Source organism: Myotis brandtii, unplaced genomic scaffold (assembly GCF_000412655.1).
Source record: "Myotis brandtii unplaced genomic scaffold, ASM41265v1 scaffold995, whole genome shotgun sequence".
Lineage (NCBI taxonomy): Eukaryota > Metazoa > Chordata > Mammalia > Chiroptera > Vespertilionidae > Myotis > Myotis brandtii.
This window is the reverse complement of record NW_005372150.1, coordinates 1381980-1398478: the sequence shown is the minus strand read 5'-3', so window position 1 is coordinate 1398478 and position 16499 is coordinate 1381980. Positions and strand designations below refer to the sequence as shown.

Genomic DNA, 16499 nt, shown 5'->3' with positions numbered 1-16499 from the left:
AAGAAAGTTACTACGTAATCCTAAAGGGATAGATACAACCTTAGGATATAACCCTGTTAAACATATATGCACCCAATTTAGGAGCACCTAAATACATTATAAAACTTCTGGAGGACTTAAAGAGAGAGATGGACAGCAATCAATAATAGTAGGGGACTTTAACATCCCACTGACATCACTAGATAGATCTTCTAGGCAAAAAAAAAAAAATCAACGAGGAAACAGCAACTCTAAATTACTCACTACATCAAATGGATTTAATAGACACTTCACCCCAAAGATACAGAATGTACATTCTTCTCAAGTTCATATGGGACATTCTCAAAGACAGACCACATGCCAGGGCACAAAACAAATCTTTACAAATTCAAGAGGATTTAAATCAAGCATCTTCTCAGATCACAATGGCATGAAACTAGAGATCAATTACAATAAAAACACCCCAAAACAATCAAACACAGAGAGGTTAAATAGCATGTTATTCAACAATTAATGGGTAATGAATAAAATAAAGGAAGAAATAAACATTTCCTGGAAACAAATGAAAATGAACACACAACAACCCAAAACTTATGGGACATTCCTGAGAGGAAAGTTCATAGCACTATGGCATATCTCTAGAAATAAGAAAAATTTATTCAAAAAATCCAATACTACAATTTAAAGATATAGAAAGAAAACAACAAGAAAAGCCCAGAGTAAGTAGATGAAAGGAAATAATAAAGATCAGAGCACAAATACCGTATTTTTCTGTGTATAAGGTGCTCCCATGTATAAGACACCTCCAACTTTTCCAACCCAAAATTAAGAAATCAATATTTTAAACATTTTGCTGGTTTTCCTCTTAAGGCCTTCTTTTTGGCATCTTAAGGAGTGGTTCTTCCTGTTTTCTCCACTGTCTGATCATACCCTCAGTGGGAGGAGGTCCAAATGGTCTCTCTGCAGCTCATTTTCCATGCTCTTTTGCATAGCTGATTACATTCAGTTGGAATTTTTCAGAGTAAGACAATCGCTTACCGGTATTGACATCTTTATGGGCTCAGAACGCTCCGGTCCCTGTTGCATCTGTGCACTCTCCACCTCCACCTCCAATTATGGCATCAGCTGACGTAACAATAAGAAACAATAAGTAACAATAAGGCTCGTGATTGGAGGGAGCCTGTTTAACAAGGTATGGGCAGCTATGCACCCATGGCTCCCTCCTCGGCTGACTTCCGTGTATAAGAAGCCCCTCAACTTTCAGTCTAACGATTTTAGAAAAAAAAAATAGTGTCTTATACATGGAAAAATATGGTAAATGACATAGACTAAAAAATCAATACAAAAGATCAATGAAACCAAAACTGATTCTTTGTTGTTTTTTTTATTTAATTTTTTTCATTTAAAAAATATATTTTATTTTTGATAGGATTACAGATATCTCCCATTCCCCCCCTCCCAGCCCTTACCCTCCTTCAGGTCTTCGCTACCCTATTGCCCATGTCCATGGGCTATGCCTATCTATCTATCTATCTATCTATCTATCAAACCCTAATATGCAAATAGACCAAACAGTGGAACAACAACAACTGAACAACTGAACAACTGGTCACTATGATGTGCACTGACCACCAGGGGGCACGCGTGGAACATGGTGGGCATTGGCAGCAGGCGGCAGAGTGCGGAACATGGTGGGCATCAGCCATGGTGGGATAGTGGAGCAGGTGAACAGGGTCACCAGACCAAAGTGGGGTGCTGGTCACTGTCATTGGGGCGAGCCTCTGGTGGTTACTAAAAATTCTTTTCTCCTGTGCACTGCAGTCCCACCAGGCGCTTGCACCTGCTGCCAGAGTTGGCCCCACTCGCACCCACAGCCAGCACCAGAGCTGCTGCTCGCACCCAGCTGGCTCTGGCGCCAGCCCTGATCAGGTGCGAGCAGTGGCTGCCAGCCCCAATCACCCCACAGGGCATCTCCACCTCCCCCTGCTGCTGAGGGGCGATTGGGGCCGGCATCTGCCTCTCACATCCACTGCCAGCAACGGTCCCACTCATACCCGCTGCGGGCACCAGAGCCACTGCTTGTACCCGCTGTGGGTACCTGGCACCAGTCCCGATCCCTCAGTGCCATCAGTGGGTGCGAGCAGGGCCAGTACTGTCAGTGCGCGAGAGCAGCAGTGGCGGGAGTGGGGCTGCCGGCAGACAGGGGACTGGAGGCTTCAGTGGGAGGGGCCTGGTGGGGGTGTGGAGGATGGGCCAAGACTCGTCCCTGTGCCCACTGCAGCCTTGTGGCCCACAGTTCCTTTCAAGGTGCATGAATTTGTGCACTGGGCCCCTAGTAAGTATTTAAGTTCTTTGTTTTATCTCTTCTTATCTCCCCAGTCCCACATTGAGGTATGTCAGGCTGTTCCATTCCTCCATGATTTAGGTCTTATTTTGTTGGTCAATTCATTTTGTTCATTAGATTTCACAAATAAGTGAGATCATGGATATTTGTCTTTCTCAGTTTGGCTTATTTTACTTAGCATAATATTTACAGGTCCATCTATGCTGTCCCAAAGGGTAAGAGATCTCTCTCTCTCTCTCTCTCTCTCTCTCTCTCTCTCTCTCTACAGTTGCATAGTATTCTGTAGTATAAATGTCCTGCAGCTTTTTTATCCAGTCATCTACTGATGGGCACTGGGGCTGTTTTCAAATCGTATCTATTGTAAATAATGCTGCTATTAACATACAGGTGCATATATCCTTTCTGATTATCTTTTTTTGGGGGGTGGGGGTGGGGGGAGAGTTTAGAATATATTCCCAGAAGTGGGATCACTGGATCAAAAGGCAGTTCCATTTTTAATTTTTTGAGGAAATGCCATACTGTTTTCCATAGTGGCTGCACTAATCTGTGTTCCCACTAGCAGTGAATTAGGGTTCCCCTCTTCTCTGCATCCTCACCAGCACTTGTTAGTTGATTTTTTATGATAGTCATTCTAACAGGTGTGAAGTGATATCTCATTGTGGTTTTAATTTGCATTTCTCTGATGATTAGTGACTTTGAGCATTTTTTCATGTGTCTCTTGGCCATTTCTATGTTCTCTTTGGAGAAATGTCTATTCAGGTCTTCTGCCCATTTTTAAACTGGATTGTCTGTCTTCCTTTTGTTAAGTTGTATGTGCTCCTTGGTAATTTGGGTATTAACCCCTTATCAGATATATCATTGGCAAATATGTTCTCCCATGTAGTGGGCTCCCTTTTCAATTTGATGATGGTGGGGGTTTTTTTGTTGTTTTTTGGGGTGTTTTTTTTTTTTTGCTGTGCAGAAGCTTTTTATCTTGATGTAGTCCCATTTGTTTATTTTCTCCATAGTTTCCTTTGCCCTAGAAGATGCATCTGTAAACATATCCTATATAATAAAGAGGGAATATGCAAATTGACCATCACTCTGACACAAAGATGGCAGCGCCCACAGCAGAGAGTGAGTTTCCATAACGAGCCTTAACAAGCAATCAGCAGGGACCTGAGGCTGCACCCCCAACCACCCCCGTGGGGCTTGACAAGGGACCCTAGGCCATGCCCCCCACCCTGGCACCAGGCAGGGGGACCTCAGGCCATGCCCCCCACCCTGGCGCCAGGCTGGGGGACCTCAGGCTGCACCCTCCGCCTTGGCGCCAGGCTGGTGGACCTCAGACCATGCCCCCTGCCCAGCGGGGCTTGACAGGGGATCTCAGGACACATCCCTCACCCAGTGGGGCTTTATGGGGGACCTCAAGGTGCACCCCTCACCCCGGCCTGGGCTGGGGGACCTCAGGCTGTGCCCCCTGCCCTGGCACCAGGCCAGGGGACCTGAGGCTGCTCCCCCTGCCTGGCGGGGCTTGACAAGGGTGGGACTGGCCAGGTCTGGATCTAGCCCAATGTGGGGAGGACCAGCCAGGTCTGGGTCTTGTTTGAGTTTGAGGTTCATGTGGGTGGGTGGGGTCTTGACTCTGGGTCCCATGGTGCACCCCAGACTCTGACAGGAGGAAGATTTTCATATACATTTTACTAATGTTCTTTCATCTCTGACACTTCTATTATAGAGAAAGGGCAAATAGCAATATTAAAATATTTCCTCTAATTAATCCCTTTTAATGTGCATGAATTTCATCCACTGGGCCACTAGTTGCTATATAAGATGTCTGAGATTTTACTGCCTATGTTTTATTCTAGGATTTTTATGGTTTCATGCCTTACATTTAAGTCTTTTATCCACCTTGAGTTTATTCTTGTCTATGGTATAACTTGGTGGTCTTTTGCATGCATTTGTCCAGTTTTCCTAACACCATTTGTTGTAGAGACTATCTTGACTCCATTGTATGTTCTTGCCTCCTTTGTCAAATATTAATTGACCATAATGGTGTAGGTCAATTTCTGGGGTCTCTGTTCTGATCTATTGGTCTACAAGCCTGTTCTTGTGCCAGTGCCAGGCTGTTTAGGTTATAATGGCTTTGTAGTATAGTTTGATATCTTCTGACTTTGTTCTTCTCTCTCAAGATTGCTGCAGTTTTCAGAAACTTTTATGATTCCATATAAATTTTTGGATTTCTTTTCCAGTTCTGTGAAGTGTGCCATTGGTTTTGAATAGGGATTGTGTTGATTCTATAGATTGCTTTGGATAGTATAGACATTTTAATTATGTTAATTCTCCATCCAGGACCATAGTACATGCTTCCATTTGTTTGTATCTTTCTCTATTTCTTTTTTTTAATTTCCAAAACTTTCCAAGTACAGGTCTTTTACCTTCTTGGTGTGAGAATAAACAAGTAATCTTTTTTTGTCAAAGAACAGTTTAGATAGCCGCCATTTTGGACTGAGTAATTTGGCAGCCACCATGTTGGCCACATGACTTGGAGCTCCCCTGGGGGGCCTCCATCTTGAAACAGCAAAGGTCAACCCCTCCCTTTGAATTAGCCAATCACGAAAGACTGTGAGCCTGAGCTCCAATCAAGAGTGAGGGACAGGTCACGTGCATCAGGGATTGTAAAGCCGAGCGGAAACCTGTTCGGTGTGCATGTGCTCCCAGACCATGTGCATGCACACCCTTCTGTGCAGGAGTAAAGATATTTGCCTTGCTGCCTGGCTCCTGAGTATGCTTTGTGTTCTACCGGGACCCATGAATTTGGGAGCTCACCTTATTTCTTATAATTGTTAAATTTATTCTTAGGTATCTTATCTTTGTTGTTGCAATGCTAAATGGGTTGCTTTTTTAGTTTGTCTTTCTAAGAGCTCATTATTGGTGTATAAAAATGCTATCAATTTCTGGATTTGATTTTGTATCCTGCTACTATGTTGAATTCATTTACTAAATCTAGTAGTTTCCTGATGGAGTTTTTAGGGTTTTCTATGTACAATATCATGGCATTTGTGAATAATGAGAGTTTTACTTCCTCCTTTCCAATTTGGTCTATCTTTGAGAATTTTCCATATGTGCTTGAGAAGAATGTATGTTTTGTTGCTTTGGGTGAAATGTTCTGTAAATATCTGTTAGGTCCATCTGATCTAGTGTGTCATTTAAGGCTTCTGTTTCCTTATTAATATTTTTGTCTGTAAAATCTATCCAGTGATGTCACTGGAGTGTTAAAGTCCCCTCCTATGACTGTATTGCTGTCAATCTCTCCCTTAAAGTCCATCAAGTGTTTTTTAATGTACTTGGGTGCTCCTATATTGGGTGCATATATGTTTACAAGGGTTATCTTTTCTTGTTGAATCATTCCCTTTAGTATTATGAGGTGGCCTTCTTTGTCTCTTGTTATGGATTTTGTTTTGAAGTCTATTTTGTCTGACATGAGTATTGCTACTCCAACTTTTTTTTTCCCTTCCCATTTGCATGGAATATATTTTTTCATCCCTTCACTCTCAGTCTGAGTGTATCTTTTGTTCTGAGGTGAGTCTCTTGTAGACAACATATATATGGGTCATATTTTCTTATCCATTCAGTCAGCCTATGTCTTTTGACTAGAACATTTAAGACATTTACATTTAAGGTTATTATTGATAAGTATTTATTTATTGCCATTATTTTTCTTTATGCCTATGATCCTCTCTCTCTCCTTTTCTTCTTCTTAAATCAGTCCCATTAACATTTCTTGCTTTGCTGATTTGGTGGTAATGTACTTCTTTAACTTTTTTTTTTTGTCTGGAAAGCTTTTTATTTCACCTTCATTTTTAAATTATAGGCTCACCGAATACAGTAGTCTTGGATTTAGACCCTTGCTTTTCATTACTTTGAATACTTCATGCCACTCTCTTCTGGCCTGAAGTGTTTCTCTTGAGAGATCAGTTGACATTATTTTTCTTTAAAAAAATATTTTTATTGATTTCAGAAAGGAAGGTAGAGGGAGAGATAGAGACATCAATAATGAGAGAGTATCATTGATCAGCTGTCTCCTGCATGCTCCCTACTGGGGATCAAGTCCACAACCCGGGCATTTGCCCTGACCTGAAATTAAACTGTTACCTCCTGGTTCAAAGGTCGACACTCAACCACTGAACCACAGTGGCCAGGCAAAGTCAATTGACATTCTAATGGAAACTCCTTTGTAGGTAATTTTCTATCTCTCTCTTGCTGCCTTTAAGACTCTTTCTTTGTCTTTAATATTTGCCATTTTAAGTATGATGTGTTTAGGTGTGGGTCTCTTTGGGTTCATCTTGATTGGGACTCCCTGTGACTCCTTAACTTGTGTGACATTTTCCTTCATCAAGTTTGGGTAAGTTTCTGTCATTTTTTCTTTAAACAGGTTCTCCGTTCCATGCTCACACTCTTCCCCTTCTTGAAATCCTGTAATGCAGATGTTGTTACGTTTCACCTTATCTCAGAGCTCCCTTAAGCTATCTTCCTGCTTTTTAATTTTTTTTTCTATTTGTTGCTCTAATTGGATAATTGGATGATTTATTTCTACCTTGTCTCCCAAATGACTGATTTGGTCCTCTGCTTCATTCAAGTCTACTTTTAATCACTTCCAGTGTCTTCTTCATTTCAGAACATAATTTTCATTTCTGCCAGTTTTTTATATATCATTTTCATTCCTGCATTGTTCTTGTTAATGGCCTCTGTTTCCCTTTTCTTGCTGTTGTAATTTGTACTGAGTTACTTAAGTATCTTTATAACTGAGAAGATTAACTTGAAATGCAGACAGATAGGGCAGGGGTTAAGTGGAAAACAAAGGCAGGTGGAACATAGACAGGGGTAGACATGGCAGTTTGAGCAAACCTAATCAACAAAGCAGAAATAATAAAATGTTTTTGGACACAGATGGGAGGCATGGAAAACCAAAGGAGGGCCTGCAACAATAAGGTGTACTGACACAGAGAAACAGAGAAAGTTTAGCATAGGAACAGAAAAAGAACACATAGAAATGGGGAAAGTTTAGGTCCATTGCTGGGCAAGAACAATTGAGGGAATCAATCAGGTGATGCCACAGATAGATATAGAGCAGACTTGTAGCAAATATATGCCCCTGGACTACAGGCTTTACAGGCAGTCCATTATTGGGCCCCCTTCCCTGTGTGGGGAGTCTGAGTCTGCTTGTAATAAATTTTCCACACTTTTGCTTAAATCTTCTGGTCCTTGGAGCTCATTCTTTGGCATTGTGAGACAGAACCCAGGGGAAAAAAACCTTGGCACACTGTTCTGGTTATCATAACCATTGCCTTGAACTCTATATCTGATAGGTTGCTTGCCTCCATTTCATTTAGTTCTTTTTCTGAAGATTCCTTCTGTTCTCTCATTTGGGGTTGTTTCTTTGTCTCCCTATTTTAGCTGTCTTTTTGTATTCGCTTCTATATAATTAGATAGAACTGCCATGCCTAACAGTCTTTGTGGGCTGGCCTAATTTAGAAAGTGTCTTGAGGGATCCAGTGGTGTAGGTTATTCACCTGAGCTGGATGCTCAAGGAATGCCTTTGTGTGCATTGTTTGGGCCCTCCTGTTGTAATTGGAACTTGATTGCTGATGTCCCATGTGTGGGAGGGATCTCTTCTCTGACTTGTTGCCAGTGAATTTTAACCCCAATTTTGTCATGCCAGCTGTCCAGTGGTCAGGGATTCCTTACCCCAGAGGCTGGGTATGCCTTGAATCTCACACCTTTATTGACCCTGTTCTCAGCTGTACTTTCTCCAACCATGGAGCTTGTCCTGAAGGTGTCAGCTGCAGGTGCTTGGGGTCCCACTGGCTTTTGCCTCACTGAGCAGTCTGGGATGGTATCTGGGGCAGGGATCCTAAATGCTGTTTCTGACTAATTAGAATAGTCAAAGACTCAAAGCCTCCATAGAACTGCCTTTGCCTGCAGACTGATTGGATTCAGTCTGGAGTAGCCTCAAGCAATCATCCATAGGTAGGGTGAGAGGTTTTCCAACAGGGTGGAACAACTGCTTATGCCTGGAGGCTAATTGTTATTCTCAGTCCCTTAATGGGCCTCAGAAAATCCACAGGGTTAGGCAAGGGACTTTACAATAGGATGGGTCAACTCTCTTCCCTCCAGGCAGAAATGGCAGGATAACAAAGGTTTACCTGAGAAAGATGACCTCTGCAGTGTGAGGGAATGACTCAGCAAAGAAAACCAAGGTGTCTGCCTTCTGAGCTCTAACCCCAGAGCCCCTGATCCTGACTTATGTTTATACAGCTCCAGTGCACTCTGCCTCCCTCTGCCAGAACCCAATATGAGTAGTTGCATTCAAAATGTGTGTTGGCCCTTTAAGAGGGTACCTGCATTTCCAGCCTCTCTCCCTGGCAGACAGCAACCCTGCTGTTTTTCACAGATAGATGTTATGTGAGCACCTTTCTCAATTCTGGGGCTCTTTGCTGGGGGACCCAGATTGGGGATTAGACCCTAGCCTTCTCAGTGGCAACATCTTCACTCTCCGGAACTTCAGTTGCTGTCTGTGGGAGCCCAGCCAGGCCTTTCACCCGTCCATCTTTCCTATGAGTCTCTATGCGATCTGCACTTTCTGTCCTTAGTTATCAGGGTTTTCTCTAGCTAATCTTCAGTTGATTATTCAAGGTATTTTTTTTTTTTGTATTTTAGTTATAACTCCAGTTTGGTCCTGGGAGCATGTTGGTGAGCTTCCACTTACTCCACCACTATCTTTTCCTCTCTCAAGAGCTAGATCTTTGAAAAGATAAACAAAGTTGATGCATCAAGAAACAAAGAGAGAGAATACAAATAAATAAAATCAGAAATGAAAGAGGTGAAATTAAAACTGACACCATAGAAATAAAAGGATTGTAAGCAAATACTATGAACAACTATATGCCAACAAGCTAGACAACCTGGATGAAATGGACAAATTCCTAGAAAATTACAACCTTACGCAATTGAATCAGGAAGAAGCATAAAACCTGAATAGGCAAATAACAACTGATGAAATAGAAGCAGTAATAATAATAAAAAAAAAACCTGCCAGCAAACAAAAGCCCTGGCCCAGATGGCTTCACAGGAGAATGTTCTCCTGTGAATAACAAAATATTCAAAGAACTAAAACCTATCTTCCTCAAACTATTCCAAAAAATCCAAGAAGAAGGAACACTTCAAAGCTCTGTTTATGAAAGCAGCATTATCCTAATTCCAAAACCAGATAAAGACACTACAAAGAAAAAGAACTACAGGCAAATATCTCTGATGAACATAGATGCTCAAATCCTCAACATAATATTAGCAAATCGAATCCAGTAATATAGTAAAAAGATCATACTGCACGACCAAGTGAGATTTATTCCAAGGATGCAAGGCTAGTATAATATTCACAAATCAATGAATGTGATACACCACATAAACAAGCTGAAAGAGAAAAAATAACATGATCATATCAATAGATACAGAAAAAGCATTCAACAAAATCCAACATCCTTTTCTGAAAAAGACTCTCAAAAAAATCAGAATAGAGGGATCATATCTCAACATAATAAAGGCCATATATGACAAACCTACAGCCAACATCATACTCAATGGGAAATAACTAAAACCATTTCCCCTAAAAACTGGAAGACAGGGTTGTCCATTTTCATCACTCATATTCATCATAGTACTGGAAGTCCTATCCACAGCAATTAGACAGGAAGAAAACATAAAAGGCAACCAAATTGGAAAGGAGGAAGTAAAGCTGTCAGTCATTATTCACAGATGTCATAATATTGCATAAAGAAAACCCTAAAGACTCCATTAAAAAACTACTAGATTTAATAAATAAATTAGGCATTGTAGCAGGAAACAAAACAACACCCAAGAATTATTGGAATTTTCTATACACCAATAATGAACTCGGAGAAACAGGGAAAAAAAGTAAACCCATTTACCATTGCAACAAAGCAATTAAGATACTTAGGAATAAACTTAACCAAGGAGGTAAAAGACCTGTACTCAGAAAATTATAGAACATTAAAAAAAGAGATAGAAGGGAATATAAATAAGCGGAAGAATATACCGAGTTCATGGATTGGTGGAATCAACATCATTAAAAAATCCATGCTACCCAAAGCAATATATAGATTCAAAGCAATCCCTATTAAAATACAAAATACATACTTCACAGACCTAAAACAAACACTCCAAAAATTTATATGAAACCATAAAAGACCCCAAGTAGCCACAGCAATCCTGAGACAGAAGAACAAAGTTGGAGGATCACAAAACCAGATATCAAGCTATACTATACTACAAAGCCACTCTACTCAAAACAGCCTGGTACTGGCACAAGAACAGACATTTAGATTAATGGAAGAGAATAAAGAACCCAGAAATAGACCCAAGCCATTGTGATCAATATTTGACAAAGGAGGCAAGAACATACAATGGAGTCAACACAGTCTCTTCAATTAAATAGCATTGGGAAGATTGGACAACTACATGAAAAAAAAAATGAAACTAGACTACAAACTTACACCATACACAAGAATAAACTCAAAATGAATAAATTTAAGTTGTGAAACCATTAAAATCCTAGAAGAAACCATAGGCAGCCCAATCTCAGACATCTCTTGTAGCAATATGTTTATGGATACATCTCCTAGGGCAAAGGAAACTAAGAAGAAAATAAACAAATGGGACTATATCAAAATAAAAACCTTCTGCACAGAAAAAAGAAACCATCAACAAAATGAAAAGAACCCACTGTATGAGAGAGCATATTTGGCAATGATACATCTGATAAAGGGTTAATATCCAAAATATATAAGGGACTTATACAACTTAACAAAAGGAATACAAACTAAAAAATGGTGGGCAAAGGACCTAAATAGATACTTCTCTTCTCTTTTCTTTTTTTAAATATATTTTATTGATTTTTTACAAAGAGAAGAGGGGGAGGGATAGAGAGTTAGAAACATCGATGAGAGAGAAACATCGATTGACTGCCTCCTGCACACTCCCCACTGGGGATGTGCCCGCAATCAAGGTACATGCCCTTGACCGGAATTGAACCTGGGACCCTTCAGTCCATAGAGCGTCTCTATCCACTGAGACAAACTGGTCAGGGCTAAATAGATACTTTTCCAAAGTGGACATATGAAGGCTAAGAGACAGATGAAAAAATGCTCAAAATCTCTAATCATCCAAGAGATGCAAATTAAAACGACAGTGAGGTTCACCTCACATCTGTCAGAATGGCTATCATCAATAAATCAACAAAGAAAAAGTGATGACGAGGATGTGAAGAAAAGGGAACCCTAGTACACTGCTAGTGGGAATGTAGACTGGCACAGCCACTGTGGAAAACAGTATGGAGTTTCCTCAAAAAATTAAAAATGGAACTGCTATTTGACCCAGTGATCCCACTTCTAGGAATACATCCTAAGAAAGTCAAAACACCAATCAGAAAGACTGTGTGCACCCCTATGTTTGTAGCAATGCAATTTATAAGATTTGGAAACAACCCCAGTGCCCATCAGCAGATGAGTGGACAAAAACGATGCTGTACATTTATACAATGAAATAATGTGCGGCAGTAAAAAAGAAGGAACTCTTACCATTTGCAACAGAATAGATGGACCTGGAGAGTATTATGCTAAACAAAATAAGACAGTCAGAGAAAAATAGGTATCATATGATCACACTTATATGTGGAATCTAAAAAACAAATAAACTGATAGATCCAGAAACATAGAACCATGGAACAGACTGATGAATTTCAGAGGGAAAGAGGGGTTTGGGGGATTGCGAGGGGAGAGATTAACAGGGGAATTTATATGCATATAGGCATAGCCCATGGACCCAGACAATAGTGTGGTGTAGATTTCGGAGGGGCAGGTAGGGGGTGGTGGGAGTCAATGGGAAAAATACAATAAAAAACCCGAAGGGGACATCTCTAATACTTTCAACAATAAAGGTAAATTTAAAAAAGAAATAAGTAAAAACAAAGCCTACCAAGAAAGAAACAAAGTTGAACTCTACTATGGTAACTTCTGACACACCTTAACATACCATATATTTGGGGAAGAAGGTATCCCAGAGCCACCCCAGAAGTGACCAGCTGTTACTTCTCTCTCCCTGGCTTGTCTTTTCAGAGTTGATCATCTGTGGCTGTGTAATAAAAAATTTAAATATATATATATATAAATTCTGATCTGTGTACTCACAACTGTAAACCTACTTTTGAATTCCCTATATTCTATTAAAAAAAAACAAGGAGTGGGAGAAAAAACTTCTATAAAATATAAATGTATTAAATTATAAAATAAAAAGACATAGAGTAGCTGAATGGATAAGAAAACACAAGAGCCATACATATACTGCATATAGAGACCCACTTCAGGTCAAAGATATTTTGTGCAAATGGAAACAAAAAAAGTTGTGGTAGCAATACATATATCAGACAAAATTGACTTTAAAATAGAAGTTACAGCAAGAAACAAAGGAGGATATATATAAAGAGCCAGGGTCTGTCATGTCCAAAATGACTGGAGGGACACTGAAGATGGTGACTGGCAGAAAGGTAGGGAGGGAGAGAGTGTGAAAGAGTGAGGGAGTGATAGAGGACTGTGGGGACATCTGTGGTGTGTGTGTGTGTGTGTGTGTGTGTGTGTATGAGCTAGGGACAGTTAGATTCTGCAGGTCTTCTAAGGGGCAGCCAAACCGGGCAGTCTTAGATGGCAGAGCCCCGCTGCCACTCTAGACACTCCAAGGGCAGCCAGCATGTGCACAGAGACCAAGCCATCTTGAAAAACAGAGCTGCTTGAGACTAGGATCCTGGCCTCAGCACCACCCAGTCTGGTCTCAGATGCAAACCAGGACCCTGAAGCCACTGGGGACAGAGACCTGTGACCACAGCTGCAGATCCACAGACACCAAGAATCCAGACATCCCAGCCACAGATTTCTGTGAGTCACAGAGCCCATCCCCCTCCCTGCAGGCTTGCGGCAGCACCTTAGGAACTGCTAGACCTACCCCTCACACAGGGCCGCAGTGCCGTTAAAGGAATTTGAGCCTGGGCACTCATGGACACTGGGAATCCGTTCCCCACAATGCAATCGGGCGACCAAACCCCATGCCTGCGCAAGGCAGCAGTGCCACCTGACTTCGATTCTGGGCAAGCGCACATGGAAGTCTGTTTTCCGCAGTGCAGGAGTGGACCTCCTGCCCACACAGGGCTACTGTGCAACCCAGTCCCCCAACAGACCAGGGACCCTGATTCTCCACGTGAGAGGCAGCACTGAGCACCAGTAACTTGACTCTGATTCTCATCGCATGCGCCTGGGATCCTGGATTCCCAGTGCATTCACACTAAGAGCCAGTGACTCCAATTCTTGGTGCATGCACACACAGGGACCCTGATTCTCGACATGAGGCCACACCAAGCAACAGAGACTCTGATACTCAATTCTTGGTGCAGGCACTGGGGAACTCTGACTCCTGGCACACGCTAGGTAACTCTGATTTTCGGCACACGCCAGCGGGGTCTCTGTTCCAGCGCAGCGCAGGTGGGGTCCCTGAATCTAGGTGCATGCACGAGGCCACACTGAGCGCTGGTGACTCTGATCCTGGGCAAGTGTGGCTCCCACCAACCCACGGCAGCCACACATCTTGGTGTTGGAGCTCTTCAGTGACAGGTGGTGTGAAGCTCCCACTGCACATGATGTGTGCAGCTCCCACTGCCCATGCAACTCGACGTTTGAACCTTCTGGTGATAGTCAGAATGGGGAGATGACACAATCCCCAGAAGAAAGAAAATGAGGAGTTGCCAAGAAAAAAAATAAGTGAAATGGAAGCATGCAACATGACAGAAAAGAATTCAGAGTAATGGTCGTACAGTTCATACACTGGATGGATGAGGTAGAGAAACAAGCTCAATCTGAACAACAATTGGAGAAAAAAATTAAAAAGCAGGAGGAGAACCTAAGGAAGCTTTGGGACAACACGAAACGAAGTAACATAAGTATAATAGGGCTGCCAGAAGGACAAGAAGAGCAGCAAGGATTAGAAAATCTATTTGAAGAAATAATGAAAGAAAACTTCCTGGATATGGGGAATAAAAAAGTTACACAAGTACAGAAAGTCCCAAGCAAGATGAATCCCAAAAGACCCACACCAAGACATGTCATAATCACAATGGCAAATGTTAATGACAAAGAGAGAATCTTAAAGGCTACAAGAGAAAGACAGAGAGTTACCTACAAAGGATCCCCCATCAGATTATCAAATGATTTCTCAACAGAAACATATCAAGCTGGAAGGAAATGCAAGGAGGTATACAAAGTGATGCAAAGCAAAGGATTGAATCCAAGAATACTCTATCCAGCAAGACTATCAATCAAAATTGAAGAGGACATCAGGAGCTTTGCAGACAAAAAAAAGGCTAAGGGAGTTTACCACTACCAAGCCAGCAATGCAAGAAATGCTAAAGGAAATGCTGTAAAAAGAAGAAATAGAAAGGGAGGAACACAGACATAAAGTACAGAAATGGCTACAAACAAGTACCTATAAATAATAACATTAAATGTAAATGGATTAAATGCTCCAATCAAAAGATCAAAAGATATTGAGTGAATAAATGGATAAAAAAAATTATATATATATATACTGTCTACAGGGGACCCAGCTCAGAACAAGGGACTCACACAGACTGAAATTAAAGGGATGTAAAATATCTATCAGGCAAATGGAAATGAAAAAGAGCTGGGGTAGCAATACTTATATCTGACAAAGTAGACCTCAAAGTGAGGACCATAACAGGAGAAAATAAAGGCCACTTTGTAATTCTAAGGGGATTGATACAACTAGAGGACATAACTCTGGTAAACATTTATGCACCCAATGCAGGAGAACCCAAATACATAAAAAAAACTTCTGGAAGATATCAGGGGAGAGATTGACAGCAATACAATCATAGTAGGAGACTTTAATACCCTATTAAAATCACTGGGTAAAGCCTCTAGACAAAAAAATTAGCAAAGAAACATGAATCTTAAATGACTCACTAGATCAGATGGACTTGACATCTTCAGAACATTTCACCCCAAAACTACAGAATATACATTCTTTCAAGCACACATGAAATATTTACAAAGATAGACCACATATTGGGTCACAGGCAAAGTCTCTCCAAATTCAAGAGGATTGAAATCATATCAAGCATCTTCTCAGATCACAATGGCATAAAATTAGAAATCAACTACAGTAAAAACAATCACAAAAATTTAAACACTTGAAGGCTGAATAGCACACTATTAAACCATGAGTGGGTTACAAAAGAGATCAAAGAAGAAAGAAAACACATCCTGGACACAAACAACAATGAAAACACAACACTTCAAAATCTTTGGGACACAGTGAAAGCAGTCCTGAGAGGGAAGTTCATAGTATTACAGTCCTACCTCAAAAAACAAGAAAAACTGGTAATAAACCATCTAACTCTGCAACTTGAAGAATTAGAAAGAGAGTAACAAGAAAAGCCCAGTGTGATCAGAAGGAAGGAAATAATAAAGATCAGAGCGGAAATAAATGACAGAGACAAAAAAAAAACCATTACAAAAGATTAATGAAACCAAGAGCTGGTTCTTTGAAAGGATAAACAAGATTGATGAACCTCTAGCCAGGCTCACCAAAAAGCAAAGAAAGAGGACCCAAATAAACAAAATCAGAAACAAAAGAGGTGAAATGCCAACAGGCCCCACAGAAATATGAAGAATTGTAAAAAAAAAAAAAAATACTATGAGCAACTCTACTCCAACAAACTGGTCAACCTAGAAGAAATGGACATATTCCTAAAAAAATATGACCTTCCAAAACTCAACCAGGAGGAATAAAAAATCTGAATAGGCTGGTAACTATTGAAGAAATTGAAGCAGTAATAAAAAAATTTCCAACAGACAAAAGCCCTGGACCAGACGGCTTCACAGGGAAGTTTAATCAAACATTCAAAGAAGAAATAAAACCTATCTTCCTCAGACTATTAAAAAAAAATTCAAGAGGAAGGAGCACTTCCAACCTCTTTCTACAAAGACAGCAATACCCCAATCCAAAAACCAGATAAAGACAATACAAAGAAAGAGAATTACAGGTCAATATCTCT

At 40.8% G+C, this 16499-nt stretch overlaps 1 long non-coding RNA gene across 1 annotated transcript; it reads right to left on the bottom strand.

Moving 5' to 3' along the window:
- Positions 1-203: 203 nt before the first annotated feature.
- Positions 204-15519, bottom strand: LOC106724833. The gene is made up of 3 exons (XR_001360663.1): positions 15492-15519; positions 14441-14443; positions 204-320 (listed from the first exon to the last, which is right to left on the bottom strand). It is a non-coding gene; the product is annotated as an uncharacterized LOC106724833 (long non-coding RNA).
- Positions 15520-16499: the final 980 nt, after the last annotated feature.